Source organism: Anabrus simplex, chromosome 7, assembly GCF_040414725.1.
Source record: "Anabrus simplex isolate iqAnaSimp1 chromosome 7, ASM4041472v1, whole genome shotgun sequence".
NCBI classification, from domain to species: Eukaryota; Metazoa; Arthropoda; class Insecta; order Orthoptera; family Tettigoniidae; genus Anabrus; species Anabrus simplex.
Genome location: NC_090271.1, coordinates 159,763,761 through 159,781,301, shown reverse-complemented (window position 1 = coordinate 159,781,301; position 17,541 = coordinate 159,763,761). Strand labels below are relative to the sequence as shown.

The window sequence follows — 17,541 nt, the reverse complement described above, 5'->3', positions numbered from 1 at the left end:
CTGAAGCTCCAGGACACTGCCCTTGAGGCGGTAGAGGTGGGATCCCTCGCTAAGTCCGAGGGAAAAACCGAACCTGGAGGGTAAACAGATGATGTGATCACGTAATTAAAAGTTTCTTGTGTTTCTTAAAATTTGTTTCATTTAATATATTGACAATTCATTAAAATCGTTATGATTGGAAATTAATGTACTTACGGGATTAAAACTTGTGATCCATTCCATTTGTTTTTGTTTAGTTTTTGAACGAAAACAAAACAAAATTGCTGCTACGAGTAAAACGTTGTTCTTATGCATTTCAATTAGTCATCCTCCAGCCAATTATTTAACAGATCATGGAGTCACTAATGGTGTTAGTCCATCTTTTCATCAGACGTCCAATAGATCGTTTCCCATTTGGCACATATTGTAGGGTTTGTTTCGGTATGCTCCTTCTGTCCAGTCTCCCAACACTTCTCTCCCTGTTTTGTCACTGTAACGAAGCACATGTCCAATGTTTAAAGGCTTTGTTTTAATATTCAGGTAAATTAATGTGAGTGGAAATAATCAATAGTTCCTTTAAATGTATCTTCCGGTCAACTTCTTTCATTCAAAGCGCCAGCTTGGTATTGACACTTAGTTGACGTACAGTACAGTACTTTATATTATTATTATTATTATTATTATTATTATTATTATTATTATTATTATTATTATTATTATTATTATTATTATTATTATTATTATTATTATTACAATTTAAATTTACATTCTTGTTTCAACCACTCATCGTTAGAATTAGTTTCTGTACGGTAGTAAATTTTGAAATACCCCATTTATTCTACGTCATTACCAAATATAATGTTTCTGAGAAAAAATGTTTGTAATAACGGAATGGGATGGGTAGAGGATCTTAAACAAACAGGAGCACCATCTGAAAATGTTTTGGTTTCACTTCTATATTATAAGTCATTCGTGGTCTAGGGGTGGCAAAGTACCTTCCTGGGGGGTTGGCATGGACCAGATCACAGCTCTGCTGCGTGGTCAGTAACAAATATTTTACTTGAATCAATCAATCAATCAACCATCATTGATCTTCATTTAGGGTTGTCACCCAGGTGACAGATTCCCTATCAATGATTTACCTAATCCTTTTTAAGTGACTTCAAAGAAGTTGGACATTTATCGAACATTTCCCATGATAAATGGTTTCAGTCCCTAATTTCTCTTCTTAAACGATTATTTTCCCCCATTTGTCCTCTTGAATTCCAACTAAATCTTCACATTATACTTCCGACCTTTAAAAGCTCCACCCAAGCTTATTCGTGTACTGCTGTCATTCCACGCCGTCTCTCCACTGATAGCTCGAATCTTGTTCTTTACATGTTATTGTAAGTACAAATGGAATAATCGCAGATATATTATCACCATAATGTTGCACAAGAAATATCGTATTTGGTAGTGAAACTTCAAACAACGGGAACTCTGTAACAATCTGCGTCTTATACATCAAAATACACCATTCGACGCAAGACACTTTTCAACAATATAGGCCTAGAAATGCATGTATGCCCATCTTACAGAAGCCTGACTGTATGGACGTTAGAGAAATTCCTCAGGAGCGTTTTTGACGCCTCTATTATCGTCGAACTGTTTTCACACGCACAAAGAAGGAAAAACATTACCAAAATAATCAAGAATTGAAAGTCTCTTGGTGGGACGCCTAATGACGGTTGTGGTGTATACTGTTTTAAGAGGATGTACAATGGGGTAACCATCCTCTATTAATAGTAATCAAAATGAGAAATAGAAAAAGCCACTAGAAGGATTGACTAGGCCTCACAATGCTAATGCCGTCGGGGAGGAAAATGAACAAGAGTTCAAAAGGGAGGTCGGACAGAAGAAGTGAAGGTGAGGACTCTCATAAGTGGAAGCAATGCTAGACTTGGCTAGGAGACATACGGTCGCCAACCCACGCTTCAAAGATTAAATCCCTTGGGTCCCCTTTTGGTCATCTCTTACGACAGGCAGGGGATACCGGGGACGTATTCTACCACCCCCACCCACACCCGTAAGACTCCTAATGAGTATGGTGGATTAGAAACTACCGCATAGTGCACGTTTTGTGGGTTTTGAAAAGTTGTCGTAATACAGTACGATGGCTGTTGAAACAATAACCGAATTTACCTGAACCCTAGTTAGTAGTGTCTTCTTAGAAGTACTCCCCTCCTCTAAGACAAGAAGACTTACCTGCACCCTAGTTAGCTGTGTCTTCTCAGAAGTACTCCCCTCCTCTAAGACAAGAAGACTTACCTGCACCCTAGTTAATAGTGTCTTCTTAGAAGTACTCCCCTCCTCTAAGACAAGAAGACTTACCTGCACCCTAGTTAGCTGTGTCTTCTCAGAAGTACTCCCCTCCTCTAAGACAAGAAGACTTACCTGCACCCTAGTTAGCTGTGTCTTCTCAGAAGTACTCCCCTCCTCTAAGACAAGAAGACTTACCTGCACCCTAGTTAGTAGTGTCTTCTCAGAAGTACTTCCCTCCTCTAAGACAAGACGACTTACCTGCACCCTAGTTAGTAGTGTCTTCTCAGAAGTACTCCCCTTCTCTAAGACAAGAAGACTTACTTGCACCCTAGTTAGCAGTGTCTTCTCAGAAGTACTCCCCTCCTCTAAGACAAGAAGACTTACCTGCACCCTAGTTAGCAGTGTCTTCTCAGAAGTACAAAAACTACGATGTTGGGCTGACACAATAATGTAAATTGAAATATATAAAAAATATTCATACATCAACCAACTGCCAACACCAATGCTGCTGCTACAATAACATACCATACCATACCAGTTATGTGACCAAAGAATCGAAAATGAGATTTTAACGTTTTGAGATTTTTATTCTATTGAAAACTGTAAATTTCGCAACATGAGAATTTTATAACCCATTATTCAACATGATGCAACAACAGTGGATATGCCCGCTTTTGCAGAGACTTATATAAATCCTCTTATTAGTATTCTAGGAGAGTTGGTTAGATTTATGAACACACGCTCCTCTTACTGAGAAAAGCGCTGTCTTCAAGTTGGTCATACTGGCTAATGTATTGGGCATGTATATAAGCGCATGGGTTCAAGGCTCTACAAATTGAAAAAAAGATCTAACAGGGGAAAAGCTATCTGACGAGAAGGCAGTGGCGTCGATAAGGACCCCGCAGACCCCGCGGGGCGGGGGATCCATGGCTTGTGAGGGGCTCATGACTGTTTCTTAATTCAGTAGATGAAGAGGGGTTTTATATATTAATAAATCTACAGAACACAACACAGTATTATTTGCATTACAGAGGGTTATTCTAAACTCAGGCCGTCGTAGTGCAGAGCATTTTTCGTCAATAGGAGTACGGTACTTATTTCTGAAGGAATGTGGGTTTCCCAACCTCTTCCAATAATAACCATCCCTTGCTGCCACTCACAACAATTAACACGGCTTTTGAAGTAATTAGACAGTTCTGACAACCCAGTAGTCAGCGAGAATGCGACAACAAAGACATCCTCCTTATCTAAACTTTAAATGCTGAAGTTTCGAGCCTGTTTATAACTCTCGGCAGTCAGTGTAGGTAAGTAGGCCAAAGATTGACGGTTGAGTTATAAATTGTTTGGTCCTAGGAACGAGATTATTTCTTAACATTGTGACGGTCAGCGTGTTTCGGTTACTATAATTGGAATATGCATTTCTTGTCTGTGTGTGTTCGTATCATATAAGTGTATTGTTTTAATTTCTTCTACTTTTAAAACTAAATTGTGTAAATTATTATTATTATTATTATTATTATTATTATTATTATTATTATTATTATTATTATCGTCGATGCTGTTCGTTGTAATAATATACATCACAACCTTGTACTACGAAATAAACTTGTAACTTTCCTTATCAGGAAACGGGGGGGCCCATTTTAAATTATTGCGTATCAGGGGGGGGCGACCTTCTTAGCACCGGTGCTGCGGGATGGGTATTGAAGGAGCAAATCAGCTGACTGACTGTGTGATAAATTGTTTCCAAAATGACGATGACCAAGCAATAAGAAATAATTTTCAGGAAATGAAAGCTGCAGTGTGGGCTACATATTTGCATGTAATTTCAACTTACGAGAACACTGTGCATTACTTATGCCCCCAGGGGTATCAATGCTGGTGTACATACAACAAAAGAGCCAAACCACACCAGTGGTTCTGAAAGTCTTCAATGTTATAATTAACCCTAGAATTGAAGTTGGATGGATTCCAATCTTAATCGCTGGAGAATATCTAAGGGCAGAAAACGATAAAGAAGTGCATGTACTCATCCCTCATTCAGATATTGAGAAAATCTGACAGGAGGGACCTAACTTCGTTCTGAATCGGAAAATAATAACTACAATAATCGTGGAGAATGGCCTCCGGATAGGCCTGGTGCAAGTTTTTATAGTTGACGGCCATGAGCGATCTGCGCGTCGTAAGAGGATGGTGTCGTAGTTAGGATGAAACCGAATGTTGAAGACTGCACATGTACCTAGTTGCCGAACCAGATGAATTAACCAATGAAGGCTAAAAGCCTCGACCCGTCCGAGAATGTAACTCGAAATCCCTTATTAAGAAGACTAGCGTGGTTACCACTTAGCCAAGGAACTGGACAGAAATTAACATTAAGGTGGAGCCTTCTTTCAGAGTAAATTACTTAAAAGTAGCTTTTTCTTGACAATTCAAAATCTTCTCCGCGCAATGGTTTGAATAAAATTGCCTTGAAATTTGGCACATCAGTGCATCTGTATAGCACTTATACAAAACATAGTATCATTTTCAATAATGGTTGGTAACTTGAAACAGTTTGTGTTAATTAAGAAAAAGCAAATGCTTTATGATAAAATGCCACATATTAATACATATTTTTGTTAAAATATAAATAACACACTGAAACTATAAATAACACAACAATGTATTCTTTTAAATTATCTAATCCATATACGTTTGATAATATATTAAAAAATTATACACCTGGGGCATTTTGATATTTTCATTTTTTCAAAAGAAATGCAGTAATTTCAGAAATATTTGTTCAATTTAGGCAAAATGTTAACACTTCTTTAATTAGTGGCATAGTCATAAACAAATTTCGTATGGGGATAGTACTGAAATTATAGAAAATTGAAATTTCAGTATGATCCCCTTTAAACCGATCTTTAGTGAACAGCAACGAATTATTTAGACTTCTCTATTATTATGACATAATGTCAATATTTAGAAGCCAATTTTTGACAGGAGTACATATGAATTATTAATGCATTTAAACATGTGTAATATAGAATACCAAGCACCTCTCACTATGGTATTTCAGAGATGATGCAGTTATTAAGTGTTTATTAAATTTCTCCACCTCATTTATAAGTCATCTCTATTTTAAATTCAATTGTCATGTATTATCTTAGTCTCACTATCTATAGCCCTAATATACTAGGTACTTGTAAAATAGGTTTTGTAATGGGGATATCTATTAATAATAATAATAAAAATAATAATAATAATAATAATAATAATAAATTTGCAAGCTGCTTAACGTCGCATCGACACAGGTATGTCTTATGGCGACTATGGGATAGGAAAGGGCTAGGAGTGGGAAGGAAGCGTCCATGGCCTTAATTAAGGTGCAGCCCCAGCATTTGCCTGGTGTGAAAATGGGAAACCACAGAAAACCATCATCAGGACTGCCGACAGTGGGATTCGAACCCACTATCTCCCGAATACTGGGTACTGGCCGCACTTAAGCGACTACAGCTATCGAGCTCGGTGATAATAATAATAATATTAATAATAATGATATGGGGTTACTTCATTGTAGTGGTTTCAAACGTTTGGAAAATGTCATTTTCAGCAACTGACTCACGGGACACTAATATTACTTTTTAACTAACATTTTGGTCAAGGACGCAAAACGTAATGTTCCCGCACAAAGTATTTGCTGACTATTCTCAAATGGCTGAAAGTGCTCCAATTAGGTAATTTATTTGTCATTCAATAGCTGTAGCGAACAACGTGACTGGCGTCAACATTGAAGGAGTATTTATTGTTAAAATAGTTGCTAGTGGTTTTAACGTCGTGCTACCTTGTACAGGTTTTCGGCGACATTGGTGGTAGTACGGGAAAGGAAGCAGCTGTCTCAGCATTTGCCTGATGTGGAAAAATTAGAAACCATGAAGAAGAATCTGCAGGGCTACCGATGGAGTTGGAACCCATCATCTACCGAATGCAAAGTTACAGCCAGTAGATAACTCACTCGGTTGTTAAAATAACTGCACTTATACATTACTGATATATCTGATGTCTCAATGAGGCTCGCTGTCACCAGATATGGTGACGGGGAATTACAACTCTGTAACCATCCCTACTTGTGACCAGGTGAAGCACACAGCCCATGGCCTTGTGGGCTCTTGGTACATGTTCCTTCTCCTCCTCTTTTCCAAAGTTCCTGATGCGTAGAAACTTGTTCACGGAAACAACTCATGAGTTCCTTACAAACCTGATCAGGCCAGTACACTACTTTATAAAAAGGAACTTTCCTTGTAAGAAACGTCAGTCTAGTAGAAGCATCCAGTGCAACAACTAGTAAGTAGACTCAGAATACGTATAATATTAGAGTTCAAAGCAATAACAAATAATAATAATAATAATAATAATAATAATAATAATAATAATAATGACATCGTCACAATTTTAGTGTCCTTTTATAAATGTCATTCATCGGGTATGGTATGCCGGCATCCGTTAACTGTTGCCAGTCCTTGAGATACGTAATTGTTTGTACATTTTTCAGTAAAGGGCCATAACAAACGTTCTCCATCGACAGGGAAGGTCACTCGAGATATTTCGAAATGATTCAAGACTATCGTGCGTGGTCCTCTTCATATAAACTCTGTAAATTTTCCATTACCCGGAAATTGGTGACTCTCTTTAATATCAACATTCCGAGGTAACTGAGTGAGGTCCATATTTTTCCACTTCCTGGAAACAAGTACTGAGCGCGATCCTGTACGGAAGAATCAGAACGTTCTATGCCTCATTCCGTGCGTTGCTCCTTCGTGTTACACTTTAATATGCACACTTTGCCAGTAAGGTTTATTTATGTATTTATTTGTAAGTAGCATTTAGCTACTACTTCTTATTCTTGTTTTTCCTTTCGCTTTCCCCACAACCTGGTGGGGTTGTGTGTGGGAACTGTGTCACGCACGTGAGCTTGGCCCGTTTTAAGTCCGGTTGCCTTCCTTACGCCAACCCTACGTGAAAGGATGTAGCCTATTTACTATTGCATGTTTCTATGGTGGTTAGCTGTGAGGTATGTTGTGTGTATATGGGGCAAACGCCTTGTCTCGGAATAGAGGAATTTACCACACGCGGTTAAAGCTCCTGACTTGGCCGGGAATTGAACTCCGGACCCTCTGAACCAAAGTCCTCAATTCTGACCATTCAGCCAAGGAGCCGGGCGGTGCTCTTGGCGGTAATTAACCCGCTTAAACTTATTTAAGTTAATCAATTATTGTAAAAAAACCTAAATTATAACTAAGGGGAATATACATAAAAGAATTTAACACACATATTCACAAAATCAAATCAAACCTCATGGCACTGCAGTCCTCATGGACCTTGGGATGTCAAGCGAACGCTGCTCAGTCCGAAGACCTGCAGATTACGCCGAGTTGACGCATGCTCAGTCCAACTAATCTCCCCTGTTCTCTAGACCGGGGTCGCCATCTTACCGTTAAATAGTTCAGGCTGACTGGCCTTCGAGCCAACCCTCAGGTCCAGCTAAAAGTCCCTGACCTGGACGGGAATCTATCCCGAAGCCTCCGGGTGAGAAACAGGCACGCTATTTCTTGACCGCGGGGCAGGCACACATTTTCACACTGGCAATAAATAAAGATTACAACTTATCTAACATACTTATGCCTATTAGTCTGTAGCATATCAATTAAGACTTCATAAACTTAATTATAATCGTCACTGTACGTAAAATTACATATTTAAAAAAGTAATTTGTTGCTTAAGGACTAAATGGGAGGCGGTATATCGAAGGTATAAATTACAATGAAACTTGATAAGATGATCAATTAAGACATCAGAACGTTGCTGTGCAGGCTGTGCACAGCATGACCAAATAAGTGATTTTGAATGGGAATTCGGCGTTTTCCTCGCTTGTGATAATAAAATATTATAGTAGACTAATAGCATGAATAAATTAGATCCATACTATCCGTGCATAAAGAACACAAAAGCATTAAAATCTTAATGAAAATCCACAGCCTGTTTCCAGTCATTCGACCGGGTCAGGAATGGAATGAATGAAACCCCATCTAGCGGCGAGGATAGGAAATGTGCCGGCTGCCGAACCCTGTCGCACTCCTCTGGGGCAATGATTAATGAAATGAAATGATACTGGAGTGTTGCTGGAATGAAAGATGACAGGGAAAATCGGAGTACTCGGAGAAAATCCTGTCCTGCCTCCGCTGTGTCTAGCACAAATCTCACATGGAGTGACCGGAATTTGAACCACGGTATCCAGCGTGGCCGTGAATGAGAGGGTGGCGCACTACCGCCTGAGCCACGGAGGCTATAATTAAAATCTTAATTGATCAAAATATTCAGATATTAAGATTAAAATCTTACAATTTTGATCAATTAATATACTGTACGCGTTACTAAAATAGGATTTTAAAGCCTAAATTCTGTTCCATGTTATCGATATATTTTCGGTACGAAGTATTTTATGAAATTGTAAAATAAATTATCGGTATACTTCTACAGTATATCGTAAGTTTATTATACAATCTTCCTGCAACACCTGCAGGTTACTCAAGGACAAAAGTACCTGAACAACAATACAGACAGTTAAGCGAGATAGTATGAAGTAAAGAGTAGGCAAAAGAGGTCTGAGGTCTGCAAGCATGGTACTTGAAGATCATGATGGATTTCTTCAGAGTAGTATAGATGAAATCTGTATTCAGTCCAAAGGTATGTTTTTTTTTTTTTCGTGTGGCTATTTCTAGCCGGGTGCAGCCCTTGTAAGGCAGATCCTCCGATGAGGGTGGGCGGCATCTGCCATGTGAAGGTAACTGCGTGTTATTGTGGTGCAGGATAGTGTTCTATGTGGTGTGTGAGTTGCAGGGATGTTGGGGACGGCACAAACACCCAGCCTCCGAGCCTTCGGAATTAACCTATGAAAGGTTAAAATCCCCGACCCGGCCGGGAATCGAACCCGGGACCCTCTGAACCGAAGGCCAGTACGCTGACCATTCAGCCAACGGGTCGGACAAAGGTATGGTAAAAGTTGACAAAAATTTAGGAATGGTCCCTCGGGCACCTAACATCAAGCCGATTACAAAGATGGATGGGAGTTTATACTTTTGCTTATAGAAGTCTACCGTTTTTTCAAGATTTTTTTTTTTTCCTCATCACCTCTTCTGGCTGGTTTTCGTGGGTCTCAAATCTAAATGTTGGATCGATGATTAAACTTGCAGAACAGGATGACTTAAAAGTAATAATGTCATTGTATATCACTAGCTAACTATGAGCCGCCCAGCTATTTCACAACAATTAATATAACACCATTGTCGATTTTGCGTCAAAATGATTACGGCCATTAAATTAAGGATACGTTAGTTGATCATTCCCCGAACTTCCATTGAAATCCGTCCGGACCAACCCAACTAGTTTCCTTCTTAGGGGTATAATTCCTCTTCTTCCTAAGACTCTGAAGATATGCTACTCGCTCAACCGTGCGATCATGTTAGCTCGTTCCCCACGGGAGTACGGCAGGAAGTAAATCAGGTTGCCACACCCAGCTAGTAATGACATACCTCTGGGATGGACTGCAATGCAGGAAATGGGAGTTGACTTCCAGAGCAGTTGACTGTTCTCTCTGGGAATGTTCAGAACTTTCCTGTAAAGCAATGTTAGTCAGGAGCTGTTCGAAATAAATGTTTGTTAATTTGCCTGTGCCGAACTTTGCAGCCCCTATTCCCCATTGGGTAAATTCCTGAACCACTGGCTGATCATGGCAAGTCCAGACGCTATTCTACTACGGTACCTATTCTGGGCCGATTTGATGTTTTACTACTCTGTCAATTTAACCCGCTGATCCGGAGTTCCATGAAACATAGACACCAGAGCCAACGCATTGAAAAATGTAGTACGTAATGGAAGAATTCCAAAAAGTACAGGGTATCCATAAAAAGAACTCCGGGGTTTTGAAGTTAAATATGTTAATGAAATAAAAAGTTAAGAATAATGCGCCATACATGGTTTTAAAGACAATATTGTCAAGTTTATTTTATAGTCTAGTGCAGTTCAATATGTGCCCCATTTCTGGGACGGCATACATCCAAATGGAAATCGACCTCTTGCCACGTCCTGGCCAACATATCTGGGGTGATGGTTGCCACAGAAGGGTTTATCACAGCGAACAAGCGGCATTAATTAACTCAGATAAGGTCATCCCGTAACAATAACAATTAACAATCATAACAATTAAATCCGTATCTCAAAAGAGTTTTACACAGGACGTGAGCGTTGATCTTGAAGTGACAGAGCAGCCCTGTCCGTGTTAGTGACGCCACAACAGAAGCCTCAGTGTGTTATATGACTCTTAGAAACTGGATTAGTTGTTACTGTGCAGTGGAACTTTTGACGCCAGTATGGTGGTGATGCGCCTCATCAATCCCTTCGTGCTAAGTGTTTTGAAATAAAAGTCGCCAGGTAGGATGGATGTATGCTATGCCACAAATGGGGCACATATTGAACTTCACTAAATTGTTAAAAAGAAAACCTTGATAATATTACCTTTCAAACCATGTGTAATACATTATCCTTACTTTTTATTTCATTAAAATATTTAACATCAAAATCCCGGATTTTTTTCTGGATAACTGTTATATAAGTTACTAGTATCATCGTAGAATTTAACGTTAGCAAAACACAAGTTCTTTACCAATCTGCACCAAATTCCAATGAAGCAGCTCTTTCCTTGAATCGCGAAACCCTACACAATATCGAATATGTCCCTTACCTTGGCAGGCACCTCTGTACAAATCGTAACGTAGGCATTGAGATTCAGCATCGCCTCAGATGAGCTAGTGTGGAGTTTGGTCGTCTCTTTAAGAGGCTCTTCACAACTATGATCAATGGTAGTCTGGAACTGTTCGAAATAATTGTTCATTTGCCAGTGCCGAACTTTGCAGCTGCCCTTCCCCATTGGCTAAACCCGCTGATCCGGAGTTCCATGAAACATAGACACCGCTGTATCACGTTGAACAATGTAGTATGTAATGGAAGAATTCAACGAAGAATTCAACCAAGCTACTGTGTATGTCTACAATACCAATGTGATACTGGCAGTTACTGTACTTGGACTAATTACAGGAGACACTTAAAATGTCCGGAAAATATTACCGGCGCCGTCTTACAATACAATGGTAAGACTGACAAAGAAACATCAGTACCTTGGAGAAAGTACCTCTACCATTAAGGCTATGATAAATTATCATCAAGTTGGATGGGCAGGCCACGTTGCCAGTAGGCCTAATAATACACACGTTTCAAAGCAAGAGAAGTATTCTCAATTAGAGGATGGACAACGTAATGAGGGAGGAGAGCAAGCACTGTACAAGGACATTATAAAATCTACTATGAAGAAGTGTTCAGAAGCTGGGATGATGTAACGTCTGACAGGCCGACATGGCGACGAATTGTCCGCGGGAACGCACAACATTTTGAACAGTGACAAAAGCGCGAGTTCGGTAAAAGATATCGTAGAAGAAAACGAGAAAATCGGGGAAGTAATACCAGAAGATTACACAACAAAGAGCCAGCGTTGTTGTGCCAGAATTCTGCTGAGCTTGTGGTTCTAGAATTGGTATATTTTAGCCATCTAAGAACCCAAACTGCAATACTGATCCAAAAGTCACACACGTCAGCGTGTAAGTGTCCAGAGTGATGAGTGTAAAATACTAGTCATGTAAATCACTCCACGACTCCGCGATATCTCGTGTGGCCCACAAGCCTGTAATAGATTTCACTTAAATTGGCGTAAATATGCCGAGGGTTTCAAAGGTGGAATTCCGTTCCAATTTTCTAAGTCTATAATTATAGGAGGGACATCTCAAAATAAAGTTTACAATATACACTTCTCAGTATTACATAATAATAAGTCTATACATAACATATTGTGCATTGTGTTCTCCACTTAGCTCTTTATTTATCCACATAGTTTCCATAGCCATTGAGGCATTTATCTAGCCGTGGGATAACTTTACTGATGCCACTTTCGTAAAACAATATCCTGGCCGTGTTTCGCCTCGGTAAAATGGCAAGACTGTCCAAGAAACAGGTGTGCCTTGGAGAAATCAGGTAGATTGGCCATACCGTCAGGGTCGCGCAGCTGTGAGTTTGCATTCTGGAGATAGTGGGTTCGAACCCCACTGACGGCAGCCCTGGAGGTAGTTTTCTGTTCTTTCCCATTTTCACACCAGAGAAATGCTGGGGGCTGTAGCTGAAAATTCGTCGGCGGTTGTAGAATATGATTACGCCCAGGCAAGGCTGGTCCGTGGTCAGACAGTTCTGCACTCCGACCTAAAGGTTCTCTTTGCTAAGGAGCTCTCTCATAAAATCTAAACCGTAGGTGATTATTGGAGCTATTTGCCTGGAAGAGTTTCATCGCCAGGCTAATAGATACAGTAATTTATTTATCACGGATATACCAATCACGGCAATTAATGTTGTCGCTACTCTATCCTTAATATGTCTAGCAAAGCAAAGTTACCTCCGTACAGGCCATGAAGGCCCTTGGAGGAGTGGAAGGTAAAGGCTTCCACCATTGTTAACCTCGGCACATGATGGGGTAGAGTTGTTAGCTTTACGCCCGGCCGCCTTTGCCCCCAGGATTCAACCTGGTACTCATTTTTGGTGTAGGATGAGTGAACCTCAGGGTCATATGCACCTCCGGAAATGGAAATCTCGCTTCTTAAATTTTACGACTTCCTGACGGGGATTCGAACCCACGTCCTTCCGGGCATACAGAGCACGCCTTTACCGCCTCGGCCAGGCAGCCCCTCCTTAATATGTCTGGAAAAGGTATTTCACAATATCTGAAGAGTAATGCCCAGCTATTTGAAGCTACTGGCTATCCACAACGAGTCCATTCAATGGTTTCAACTGGTCCTCCTTTGCAGAAAAATTATTTGCGTACTTTCACCCTTACTTGTGAAGAAAAAAACCTGTTTTCGGTCGTCCATGAAGTTAACTTGAGGGAGGCAACTCATACATCACACTATCTTCCATCACAATAACACGCAGATTCCCATGCACCCACCCTCATCGGAGGGTCTGTTTCGCAAGGGATCCACTAGGCTAGTAATAGTACAAGATATTTTAAATAACAAAAAATAGTATTAGCGAAAATTTGCCATCCACTAATGCCACCGCTCCTAGGCACGTGCTCCACAGGAGGCACACGAAAAAATACACATAGAACCACCGAAAATTCACTGTCCGTCCTGTTCAAAGGACGTCTTGTTTCGAATAACTACCATAACAACATGAAGACTGGAAAAAAATCACTTATGACAGGGAAGAGAAACGACGGTAATATTGAACTCGCCGAGCTCGACAGCGGCCAGTATCCAGTATTTGGGAGATAGTGGGTTCGAACCTCACTGTCGGCAGCCTTGAAGATGGTTTTCCGTGGTTTCCCACTTTTACACCAGGCAAATACTGGGTCTGTACCTTAATTAAGACCACGGACGCTCCCTTCCCACTCCTAGCTCTTTCCTGTCCTATCTTCGTCATAAGATCTATATGTGTCGGAGTGACGTAAGCCATGTGTAAGAAAACAATTGAACTCGTTCGCAAACATGTTAAGGAAGATCCGACTGTGCAGGGCGAGTGCACAGTGTGTACTTGTGTTAAGCAGTTAATGGGACGAAAAACAAACATTATTATTATTATACTTTTTCTGAATTTAAAATGGAATCACTCTAGACGTTACTGGGAGAGCTTTTACTTGGTTGGACTACGCAAGGCCAAGTGCAGTCCAAGTGCATTTCAGAGACGTATGAAGTGTTGCCGTACCACCAGGCGCATGGGGAATCAACGTTCTTTCTGTCACTTGTTACCTGGTCATAACCTTGTTTTAAGGAAGCTATGTTCTGAACTGACGCACATGGCTTTAGTCACGTACTTGGTTGTTTTCCTGTACCTCGCCTATACTTTTAATTGGAGACTGGTGTAATTCACCATGACGTCAAGACTGTCATCGTGTTTTTACCGGTCTTATAAACATATTTTGGTGAAAATGAGGAAATAGGATGTGTCGCGCCACTCGGGAAACAACCTTTGCCAAATTGTGGTGTATACTCCCGTCTCGAGCAGTCCGGCTCCTTTTTCTGAATAGCCAGTGTACTGACCTTCGGTTTCGAAGGCCCCGGGTTAGATTTCCGGCCGGACCGAGTATTTTAACTTTATATGGTTAATTCCCCTGGTTCGGGGACTGGGTGTTTGTGTCCGTCTGAATACAAATCTCCATCTGCACACAACACACTATCAACTCCCACAGGAATACGTGAAAGAAAACATATTCCTATACATACGATTGGCATCTGGAAGGGCAACCAGCAGTAACATTAGGCCAAATCCAATCGAATAGTGCCAATCCCAATAGGTTGTTATAAGTCCAGGACTACTACTACTACTACTACTACTACTACTACTACTACTACGTCTCAAGCAATTTCTCAGTAGAAACGATTATTCTTTTCCTTGATGCCTCCACAGGCTCTGAACTTTGTAGTGTGGGTTGGCGACCACAGATTGCTTAGACGAATCTGACATTGCTTCCAATTACTTGTGCTTGGCTCTTCAAATTAATCTGTTCCATCCGTCCTCACTTGAACTCTTGTTTTCTTCTGACCCCGACCGTACTAAGTTCGTCAGTCGTACAGAGTCTTCAATTTCATGGCCTCCAAAGTCCTTTCCTTTCTTTTGCCGATACCTTCCTTCTTCGAAGGGTCGGAACTCTTCCTTTTTCCCCCTGGAAAGTACAGTAATAGTAATACTCTTATGGCCTCTGCTGCCATGCTGAAGACATTTTCATATGATGCTAATCAGGTTGCCTACTTGCCAATTTCGACGTTCTATTACCTCTGATGGATAGAAGCTTTTGAAATGTGGTGTTACAGAAGAATGTTGAAAGTGAGATGGATACATCGAAACACGAATGAAGAGATACTGAATCGAATTGGTGAGATGAGATCGATTTGACTGAATTTGAAGAGAAAAGAGGGGGTGATAGGACACATCTTAAGACACCCAGGACTTGTTCAGTTGGTTTTTGAAGGAAGTGTAGGCGATAAGAACAGGAGGGGTAGACAAATGTATTAATATGACAAGCAGATTAGAACAGTTTTAGCATGTAGTGGTTGCGTAGAAATGAAAAGGTTAGCACAGGACCGGCTGGCATGGAGAGCTGCATCAAACCAGTCTATGAACTTATGACTCACACAAAACAACAACAACAACATTACATCTGATAACAGGTCCCTTTTGGAAATCAAGGAAAGAATAGTGGTAGCAAAACAAGCCTTTCGAAATAAGAAAAACTTATTGCTAAACAACAATCTCAGTTTGGAAACCAGAAAATCATTTCTCAAGACCTTTGTTTATAATAATAATAATAAATAATAATAATAATAATAATAACACTTGCTTTACGTCCCACTAACTAGTACGGTTTTCGGAGACGCCGAGGTGCCGAAATTTAGTCCCGCTGGAGTTATTTTTACGTGCCAGTAAATCTACCGACACGAGGCTGACGTATTTGAGCACCTTCAAATACCACTGGACTAAGCCTGAATCGAACCTGTCAAGTTGAGGTCAGAAGTGGGGCGCCTTAACCGTCTGAGCCACTTACCCCGGCTACCTTTGTTTGGAGTGTGCTTCTGTAGGGATGCGAAATTTGGACATTAGGGAAAAGGAAAGAAACAAAACTGGAGGCTGCAGAACTGTGGTTTTAGAGAAGAATTACAAAAACGAGTTGGATGGATAAAAGGTCAAATGACCTTGTTTTTAAAAAACGTAAAGGAGGATCGATGTTTATTAAATGCGATAAAGAAGAGGGAAAGAAGGTTCCTTGTACACGTACTGAGTCATGACTCTTTTCTCCAAATCATCACCGAAGGTAAAGTACTGGGAAGAGGACGACCAGGGATGTCGCGGTGAACTGGTTCATATAGCCACATGACGAGACTAGCAGAAGATGGTCAGATGTGGCTACAGCTACAAGGCATTGCCCTTAGAGGATGGTGATGATGATAATGATCTTTCACATGCCGACATCGTACGATTTTTCTCCGACCTTCAAAGATCAGACCACCTCTGTCGGGTTTGAACCCGCGATCTTAGGATTCTGGTTTACAGAGGGGGTTGAACAGTGTTGATGGCTGACCAGTTGTGCTTTCTCGACCATCACCAAGTGGCTCATAATCAAACCTGCAGTACTGCAAGTGATTGTACAACTGGACAACCATCCTCTCAGTATTTATCAGAAGGCAAAAACGAAGATGGCCGACACTTCGAAAAATGAAGATATCTGTAAAGGAAAGGCAAGGGCCAAGAAGGGTGTGAAGATCCAAGCACTATGGGTCGTACATGACCCATTGGCCGAAAATAAGTTAAACCCATCACAACAATGCTAGGAGTGGCTGACCAAACGAGTTAGATATGCAGTTCAGGTCACGTAGCTGTGAACTTTCATTTGGAAGATGGTGGTTGCGAATCCCACCGTCGGCAGCCTTGGAGGAGGTTTCTGTGATTCCCCATTTTCACACTACACAAATGATTGGGCTGAACCTTCCCAGTCCTAATCATTGAGTCGCCTAAAACCTTCTGTGTTAGTGAGACTTTAAACCAGTAGCAAAATATTATATATACCGAGCGAGTTGGCCGTGCGGTTAGGGGCGCGCAGCTGTGAACTTGCATTCGGGAGATAGTGGGTTCGAAGCCCACTAAGGCAACCCTGAAGATGGTTTTCCGTGGTTTCCCATTTTCACACCAGGTATCGTAATTAAGTACACGGCCGCTTCCTTCCAACACCTAGTTCTTTCCTATCCCATCGTCGCCATGAGACCTATCTCTGTCGGTGTGACGTAATGCCAAACTAAATATATGTATATATGAATTGCTTTCTGTGGTTTAATTCTTCACCTCGCGATGAATATCAGAATGGTTCCTAGCGTATAGGCACAACCGCTTCTTTACCGATCATCAGCCAAATAATTCGTAAACAGGTAAACCAGTTATCAGGCAAATTTCATATGCACAAGGTGCATCGAACTGCTGGCACTATTATGGTAAGTATGTATATGAAGGAATAACAACCTTTAGAAACTTGTGAGTGTGTTAGGCATTATATAGCTGGAATAAGTGACATTCTGTACAGTATCTTATCAATCGAAACATGGAACTCAATAGTGTCGATTCATTGAAAGGAGACAT

The 17,541-nt window shown here is 40.7% G+C and overlaps 1 protein-coding gene across 2 annotated transcripts in view; it reads left to right on the top strand.

The window, feature by feature from the left end:
- Nucleotides 1–17,541, top strand: part of nebu (nebulosa) — a 168,473-nt gene that overhangs the window by 92,513 nt on the left and 58,419 nt on the right. The window contains exon 1 of one of the 2 annotated variants that reach the window (XM_067151407.2): nt 6,591–6,609. The exons of the other annotated variant lie outside the window; for it this stretch is intronic. The gene's annotated coding sequence lies outside the window, so the exon portion shown is untranslated. Of the gene's footprint in view, nt 1–6,590; nt 6,610–17,541 lie in introns of those variants that run through there. 2 annotated transcript variants of the gene reach the window in all.